This window comes from Lissotriton vulgaris, chromosome 3_1, assembly GCF_964263255.1.
Source record: "Lissotriton vulgaris chromosome 3_1, aLisVul1.2, whole genome shotgun sequence".
Taxonomy (NCBI): Eukaryota; Metazoa; Chordata; class Amphibia; order Caudata; family Salamandridae; genus Lissotriton; species Lissotriton vulgaris.
This window is the reverse complement of record NC_141689.1, coordinates 1,594,453,335-1,594,462,926: the sequence shown is the minus strand read 5'-3', so window position 1 is coordinate 1,594,462,926 and position 9,592 is coordinate 1,594,453,335.

The window sequence follows — 9,592 nt, the reverse complement described above, 5'->3', positions numbered from 1 at the left end:
CACCATTAGAAAACACACATTTAGAAAAAAGGGCCACAAAGAGGATCAACAAATGCCATCATGGTCAACCTCCTACTATATGTCCTTTATATTTTTGTGGAGAAATGTGTGTTTTCTCTTGGGGGGAGCTCAATTTGTCCCCATGGAAAACACACATTTTAAAAACCAAATGTGAGCCCAATGGGCTGACTCCCTGACAATTTCACATAAGAAAAATATATATTATCTACTGGCGATATATCTTATCTACTGGCGGTAACTTTGTCACCGGTTTGGAATCTTCGCAAAATTTTTAAAACTTGCGCGGCGCTCCGGTATGCTCTTAAATTGAAAGTTTTGGGGTGATTTGTCAATGGGGGGAGAGAAAAAGGGGGGTCCTAAAACATGTTTTCCCCATGCAATTTCAAATAGGAAACTTTAGACAAGGCTACAGCCCGAACTGCTGAATGGAATTATCCCAAATTGGAAAAAAGGTAGCCCTTGCTTCAGAAATATCCCTTTTTGTTAAATGGTGTAAATCCGTTCAGTAGTTGCAGAGAAAATAAAAAATAAAAAAGTTTCGATATCCAGGGACATGGATCCTCCCGAGCACGAGCTTTATGCTAAATGGCTGTCAACACTTTAAACCAGGAAGTGTTGGCAGCTATCTTGTGCCTCGGTAGAACCGAGGCACAAGATATCATTGTAACAAATCTACAAAACATGAAAAGGGGGCAGGGTAGAAACACCCTGACCCCTTAGGCCTGTTTGGGATTTTCCACAAGGAACCCCAGGGCCAAAAACATTCTTTTTTTTTTTTATCAGCAAAATCTGCGCAGGGTGTGCGGACCAGGCCACGAAAAAAAAACCACAAAGCGCAGGCTCCCACGCTTCGTTACTATTTATCCACCGGTTGGGCCAAGTCGCAGGGAAAAATTGATATTGTAATGGGGGGCCCAGAGGGGCCCCGGGGACAGCCACCCCGGGGCTTTTCTAAAATATGTGTGGGGGGCTCACATAGAGAGATTTCGTGTTGACCCCAAATTTGCCAGCTCTACAAGTACTGCACTTGAAGAAACCTTTCTTTGCAGAAAGCCAAATTTCTTTGTTGTAAAGCTCTGGGCTAGTTCTCACCAAGTCACTTCTTATAGAATGTGCCTTGTGGTATGTAAAATTTGATTTTGAAGTTAAAACTCCACTAAGAACGGTGTCAGTTAGCACTATGGGCCATTGTGTATTAATGATTTTTCTTATGGTCTGGGATTGTCTACTATAGGTAGAGATAAATCTGCATGCATTTTCGGATTTATTGTCCTGAGTATTCACAACCGTGGTGCTTATAGACATGTTATGTTATGTTATTATGTTTTTATAAAGCGCCTTATCACCCAGAGGTATCTAAGCTCTGACAGTGGACACACAACACCAGTAAGAACGCCACACCACCCACTACAGTGGCCCCCATGCTTCCAGAAAGAGCACCGTCTTCAGTTTCTTTCTGAAGGTAAGAAGATTAGTTTCCTTCCTCAGTGTGACTGGAAGAGAATTCCATGCTCGGGGGCCGTGCTTGAAAAAGCTCTGCCACCCTTGGACACCAGGTTGAACCTAGGGCACATCAGATTGCATGCCTCAGTAGACCGAAGGGTCCTGTTTGGTGTATATTTGGTCAATCGATCCTTAATATAAGTAGGGGCTGAACCATGGACCGCTTTATGCGCAATACAGAGGCTCTTGAACTTAACTCTCTGAGCAATTGGCAGCCAGTGTAGGCCCTGAAGTAAAGGCGTTGCCCTAGTACGCTGAGGCTTATTAAAAATGAGCCTGGCCGCATCATTCATTACTACCTGGAGTCTGGCTAAAAGGTTGTTTGGTAGACCCAAGTATAAGGAGTTACCATAATCCAACCGCGCCAAAATCAGAGCAAAGACAGCCAGCCTAAGAGTGGAGACGGACAGCAGTAGGGAAAGTTTCCGGAGCTGGCGTAGTAGAAAAACACAAGTGCCTACCACCGCCGACACCTGCTGTGACATGGATAACAGGGCATCAATTTTGATTCCCAGGCTTTTTACTTCTACCGCTGATTCTGGACATGGCCCCAATTCGGATGGCCAAAACAGGTCATTCCAAGGGTTGGTTGCTGTGGTAACTGCAAGGACTTCAGTCTTGTACGGGTTCATTTTCAAACAAATATCCGACATCCAGTTAATTGTAAATTTGAGAATGTCTTGCATTCTCAGACAGGCCGCTGATGAGTTTTCAATCTGGATCAAGATCTGCGTGTCATCGGCATAATTATAGACCCTGCAGTCCAATTTGTTCAGGGCTGAAATCAAAGGCTGAAGATATATATTAAAAAGCAAGGGCGAAAGGGCTGAACCCTGGGGTACTCCACATGTCAATTTGGCTGGATTTGACATGAGGTCAGACAGTTGGACTCGCTGCGAGCGATCCTTCAGAAAGGAAGTCAGCCAGGCCAGAGCTGTACCCTGAATCCCTAAGTCCTCAACCCGCGACAGAAGTTGACAGTGGTTCACGGTATCAAATGCCGCGGATAAGTCCAAAAGGACCAGGGCACATTGATTTCTTTTGTCGGCCTTCAGTCTCAGGTCATCCAGCACGGAGAGCATCACTAATTCCGTGCTGTGATGAGCTCTGAAACCTGCCTGATTAGACTCAAGAAGATGGTTATTTTCTACGAAACATGTAAGCAAGTACAATAAATGTTGTTCCAAGATCTTAGAAAGAAAGGGTAGCTGGGAAATTGGCCTAAAGTTATTTAGGTTTTTAGGGTCGGCACCAGGTTTCTTTAGGAGGGGGATCACCCGTGCTTCCTTGAAGTTAGAGGGGACAAGCCCCTCTTCTAAGGAGCGGTTCAACAGGGTGAGAACTTTGTCCTCCATACCAGACCAACCCAGCTTGAAGATCTTGGGCAGGCAGGGGTCTGCTGGGGATCCTGACTCCTCTCCCTCGAGCTGAGTGGTCGCTCCCAGTGTCCCTTGGAGACATTTGGTATCGTTATTTTGCTTTGCTTGTAATATTGCCAAATCGTATTGCCTGCTATCTGCCTGATTGCCGCTTTGCCTCATTTGAACTTTGACGATTTAATTCTGTGATTTTTACTTTGGTAGCGCGTTTGCCTCTAGCGCTCCGCTGTGCTCCCCCCTCCGCCTCCATTTTGTTTGTTGTTGTCGCCCTCGTGTGCCCGCCCCGCCTCCCAGCTGAGACGACCTCCCACTGACCAGAAACAGCGCTCCCCTACCTGAGGGCGCCGTGACTCGCTCCTCTCCCTCGAGCTGAGTGGTCGCTCCCAGTGTCCCTTGGAGACATTTGGTATCGTTATTCTTCTTTGCTTGTAATATTGCCAAATCGTATTGCCTGCTATCTGCCTGATTGCCGCTTTGCCTCATTTGAACTTTGACGATTTAATTCTGTGATTTTTACTTTGGTAGCGCGTTTGCCTCTAGCGCTCCGCTGTGCTCCCCCCTCCGCCTCCATTTTGTTTATTGTTGTCGCCCTCGTGTGCCCGCCCCGCCTCCCAGCTGAGCCGACCTCCCACTGACCAGAAACAGCGCTCCCCTACCTGAGGGCGCCGTGACTCGCTCCTCTCCCTCAAGCTGAGTGGTCGCTCCCAGTGTCCCTTGGAGACATTTGGTATCGTTATTCTGCTTTGCTTGTAATATTGCCAAATCGTATTGCCTGCTATCTGCCTGATTGCCGCTTTGCCTCATTTGAACTTTGACGATTTAATTCTGTGATTTTTACTTTGGTAGCGCGTTTGCCTCTAGCGCTCCGCTGTGCTCCCCCCTCCGCCTCCATTTTGTTTGTTGTTGTCGCCCTCGTGTGCCGGCCCCGCCTCCCAGCTGAGCCGACCTCGCCCCTCCCCCTCCACTATCCATATATGACAATTGCTCCCGCGTGCAGCGTTCACGCGCAGCGATCGCGCCCCATTCGCGCCGAAGGTGCGCCAAAGGTAAGCCCGTCTACGCCCGTCCGCGCCTGGACCGCGCCCAGCGCCAGAGCCCCTGGCCCTCGCATTGCCCAGCCCTCCCGCATTACTTACGATGCCACCACCCTCCTAGCCCTTAACCCCGGCCGTTCCCCCAACTGCGTCCAAGCCGCTCCTGGACACACCCATGGACCTTTCTCATGCTACGCCTGCAAATTCATCGGCACAGTCAACAACTCCGCCACGACCACACCTCAGATTCCCGACCCAACCACCTACAATGCATCTTGCTCAACACCCGATCGGTCCACAGGCACGCCATTGACCTATGGAATCTACTAGACACCATCTCTCCGGACGTCGCCTTCCTTACAGAAACATGGATGAACGCCTCCTCCGCCCCAGACATCACCATTGCCATCCCAGAAGACTATAAGATCATACGCAAGGACCGTACCGGCCACACAGGAGGAGGAATCGCTATCATCCATAAGAAATCCATCCACATCTCAACCAGCTCTGACATCAATCTCTCCAACTCTGAACACCTTCACTTCCAGATCCACATCGACCCCAATACCACACTCAGAGGCACCCTCCTTTACAGACCACCAGGACCCCGCGCACAATTTAGTGAGGACATCACGGACTTCATCACTCCACACGCACTCCCCTCCAAAGATTACATCCTTCTGGGAGACCTCAACTTTCACCTTGAGAAGAACAACGACCGCAACTCCACCACCCTTCTGGACAACCTCGCCAACCTCAGACTTAAACAACTGGTCACTTCCCCCACCCACATCGCAGGTCACACTCTCGACCCTATCTTCACCTCCAGCAATCATGTCTCCTTCAGCCACACTACGGCTCTCCTCTGGACTGACCACAGCTGCGTTCACTTTACCTACAACAAGCCCAAACCCAACAACGACCCCAAACGAACTCTGCAAAGACACTGGAACAAAATCACCATCGACCAGATCTCCTCATCGCTTCTTCTTAACCCCCCAGCCCACTCCTCAAACCCCGACCAAGCCGCCACCAACCTCTCCCTATGGCTATCCAACAGCGCCAACATCCTAGCACCACTGAAAAAACGACAAAGCAAACTTGGCAGCAAGAAGGCCTCATGGTTCAACGATGATCTTAAGAAATCCAAGAAACTCTGCCGCTCCCTTGAGAAGGCCTGGAAAAAAGACCCAACCACCAGCACCAAGGACGCCTTCAAAAACGCCACCCGCATACACCACCAACTGATCCGAAAGGCCAAGAAAACCGCCTTCAAGGAACGACTAGATAACAACGCCAACAACAGCAAGGAACTTTTCAACATAGTCAAGGAATTTACTAATCCCGCGGCCAACTCTAACGACATCACCCCCTCTCAAGCACTCTGCGACTCCCTAGCCTCATTCTTCCACAACAAAATTGCAGACATCCACAACAGCTTCGACAACCAACCCGGAGACCAACCCTCCCAACCACCTGCTGGACCTTCACCCCCCTCGAACACCCTTAATGACTGGAACCCTATCTCCACTGAGGACACCATCCGCCTGATGAACTCCATCCACTCAGGATCCCCCACAGACCCTTGCCCTCACCACATCTTCAACAAAGCAGACTCCATCATAGCACCGCACCTCCGAGACGTCATCAACTGCTCCTTCAAATCCGCCACCTTCCCGGAAAGCTGGAAACACGCTGAACTCAGCGCCCTTCTGAAAAAACCCACAGCGGACCCCACCGAACTCAAAAATTACCGCCCCATCTCGCTCCTTCCATTCCCGGCCAAAGTCATCGAGAAAGCTGTCAACAACCAACTCGCCGCCTTCCTCGAAGCCAACAAATCCCTCGACCCCTCACAATCCGGCTTCCGAGCAAAACACAGCACTGAGACCGCCCTCATCGCAGCAACAGACGACATTCAAACTCTACTGGACAATGGAGACACAGTCGCCCTCATCCTCCTCGACCTCTCCGCTGCCTTCGACACAGTCTGCCATAGCACCCTTCTACAGCGCCTCAGAAACATCGGAATCCAAGGAAAAGCACTGGAATGGATCACCTCGTTCCTCACCGGAAGAACCCAGAGAGTCCGCCTTCCACCATTCAAGTCAAAGGCCACTGAAGTCATCTGTGGCGTACCACAAGGATCTTCACTCATCCCCACCCTTTTCAACGTATACATGAGCCCCCTCGCGGCCATCGCCCGCCAACACAACCTCAACATCATCTCCTACGCGGATGACACTCAACTGATCCTATCACTCACCAAAGACCCTAGCACCGCCAAAACGAACCTACACAAAGGAATGAAAGAAGTAGCCGAATGGATGAAACACAGCCGTCTGAAATTGAACTCAGATAAAACAGAAGTCCTCATCTTAGGTACCTCCCCCTCCGCATGGGACGACTCTTGGTGGCCAGAAGCCCTTGGAAAAGCACCCATCCCGACAGACCACGCACGGAACCTGGGCGTCATCCTGGATTCCTCACTCTCAATGAACAGACAAGTCAACGCCGTCTCCTCATCCTGCTTCAACATTCTCCGCATGCTCAAAAAAACATTTCGTTGGATCCCCACCGAAACTAGGAAAACGGTCACCCACGCTCTGGTCACGAGCCGACTGGACTACGGAAACACCCTCTACGCCGGGACTACCACTAAAATCCAGAAAAAACTCCAACGAATCCAAAACGCCTCAGCCAGGCTCATATTAGACATCCCACGTAAAGAACATATCTCTGGTCACCTGAAAAACCTCCACTGGCTTCCCGTCAATAAGAGGATCACTTTCCAGCTCCTAACCCACGCACACAAAGCACTCTACGAAATCGGACCAGAATGCCTCAACACACGAATGTCCTTCTACACCCCCTCCCGCCAGCTTCGATCCTCCAACCAAGCCCTTGCCACTGTACCTCGCATCAACAAGACCACCATGGGAGGTAGATCCTTCTCCTACCTGGCAGCTAAAACCTGGAACTCACTTCCCACTTACCTTCGCCTTACCCAGAACCACCTATCATTCAGAAAGCAACTTAAAACATGGATATTTGACAAGTAATTCCCCACCCCTCCTTAAGCGCCTTGAAACCCTCTGGGTATGTAGTGCGCTATATAGATTTTCTGACTTGACTTGACTTGACTTCACTTGGTTCATTATAGTGAATAGTGACTCCGTTGTGAGGGCTGGCAGCCCCGTCAGGGAGCCCAGAATTGGTCTCAGGGATATAGGGGGTAACTCAATAGAGCAAAGGAAATGCGGGGTCTGGCTGATCTCTACCATCAAATCCTTTATTTTATTTAAAAAGAAGGCCTGAAAGTCTTGACAGTCCTTCAAATTAAACGTCAGATTTGGTCCTTTAACTGTACGCAGATCATTTGGGACTTTGAATATTTCCTTCTGCGAGTTGACCACCTCCGAGATAGCAGCTTCATAAAAATCAGCCTTCCTCAAGCGGATGGCTTTTTTGTAAACTGCAAATTGTGCAGTATAGGCATCCCGTGCAGTAGGCGTACAAGATTTACGCCAAGCTCCCTCGTATTTACGAAGGACTTGTTTTTTTTCTCTAAGAGCACTATTAAACCATGGTGCTCCTTTGCCCTTGTCCCTCAGTCTAATTTTGTAGGCCGGAGCAACTACCTCGATAGCCTCCTTAAGCATAGACATCAAGGCAGTGCTTTCATTTTCCAAATGATCTACCCGTGACGGGGATAGTCAGAGTGTAATAAAATGGCTGTCAGATCTGCGGCCTTAACCTGGTTCCAGCTGCGCAGCCATTTCCAGTCTGTTTTAACTTCTGGCCATTTTATGGAAAGTGGGAAGTGACCTTTGATCAAATAGTGATCAGACCAAGGACAGGGGGAGATCGTGAGCGGGGCTAGGAGTGGACAGGAGGACCAAATCAGGTCCAGCGTGTGACCCCTCTCCTGTGTTGGTTCTCCCACCAGCTGAGTAAGGCCCAGGGATACTAGGACCTCTTCCAATTGTTGAATCGGACTATCTTTTGGGGTCCTTTCCCAGTGAAAATTAAAATCACTAAGCGCCACCAGTCCTTTATAACGGGAGCGAAGGTTGTGCACCACCTTCAAGAAAGGTTCCATGAACTTAACTGATGTGCCAGGCGGGCGATATACTAACAGGAATACCACACAGTTTGTAGGGGAACAGAACTTCACGCCTAGGACGTCAGCACCTTCGATACACTCTGAACAGAGTGTTTCAGTTTTCAGAGTGTCTCTAAACAGGACGGCAACCCCCCCTCCCTCTGATGTTCTCTGGGTGGTTAGCATAGATGGCAAAGAAATTGGGGGGCAGGGCTGCCACCAACTCTGGCGTCGAGGAATCGTTAAGCCAGGATTCTGTAACACAGAGAAGATCTATGTTATCCTCCTGTAGGAGGAAGAAAACCTCCAAACAGTGCTTTTGTAATGAACGAGTGTTAAGTAATGAAAACCTACACCCGTGCTTTGGCGAACGCGCCAAGGAAGGTGCCAAGGAAGGTGTCCTGATTACCAACTTAGAGCTTACAGGAGGTCTCAGGAGCCCTTCCCGCTTGAGTTTTGACAGTATTTTATCAGGCAGTGGTTGGGCCCTGGATTCCCAGCATAGTAGGTACTGCCTAGCATAGACTACCCGAGAAACAGGGGTCCTGGCCCCTGGGCCCGGCCTGGCCTGGCGTGGATGGGCGCAGACGGGCTCGCCTTTGGCGCGCCCGCTGCGCGCGTCCGCTGCCCGACGGCGCCGCCATTCCTAAAGTAGTAGTCACCCAGGAAGGCCCGCCTCCAAGGGAAGCACAGCTATAGGTCGGTACAGCCCTCCACTCAGGCGGCAGCAGCCGTTATGGAACGGACGGGAGACCAGCGTTTCAAACAGGATGTAATATCGAACACAACAACAGTGCATAAACGATTTAAAAATAAGGCTCTCCTGAGGTTAACGCACTCTCATAGATTATTAAAAGGTATCTCAGAGTTTATTTAAAAGATTCGGCGATATGTGCAAATAGCAATTGTAAGTCAGTGCAGTTCACAATTTAAAAAGGAAATGGTTCAGAGGATGTGCAAAATTAGCAAGCAGGGCGCTCCGTGAATAGCAGCTCGCGCCTTACCAAAGAAGCGCGGCCCATAGTACCAACCGTTGCTACAGATGTTGTTTTGATCAACGCAGATCTATCCTTGTTATTTGCCTTTTTGATAGCAAGATCTAGCTTTTGTGCACTGTAACCACGTGCCAAAAGTCTTCTCTTAGAAAAAATTAGCAAGCAGGGCGCTCCGTGAATAGCAGCTTGCGCCTTACCAAAGAAGCGCGTCCGGTGCGCGACGGCGCCGCCATTCCTAAAGTAGTAGTCACCCAGGAAGGCCCGCCTCCAAGGGAAGCACAGCTATAGGTCGGTACAGCCCTCCACTCAAGCGGCAGCAGCCGTGGTGGAACGGGGCGGGAGACCAGTGTTTCCAACAGGATGTAATATCGAACACAACAACAGTGCATAAACGATTTAAAAATAAGGCTCTCCAGAGGTTAAAGCACTCTCATAGATTATTAAAAGGTATCTCAGAGTTTATTTAAAAGATTCGGCGATATGTGCAAATAGCAATTGTAAGTCAGTGCAGATCACAATTTAAAAAGGAAATGGTTCAGAGGATGTGCAAAATTA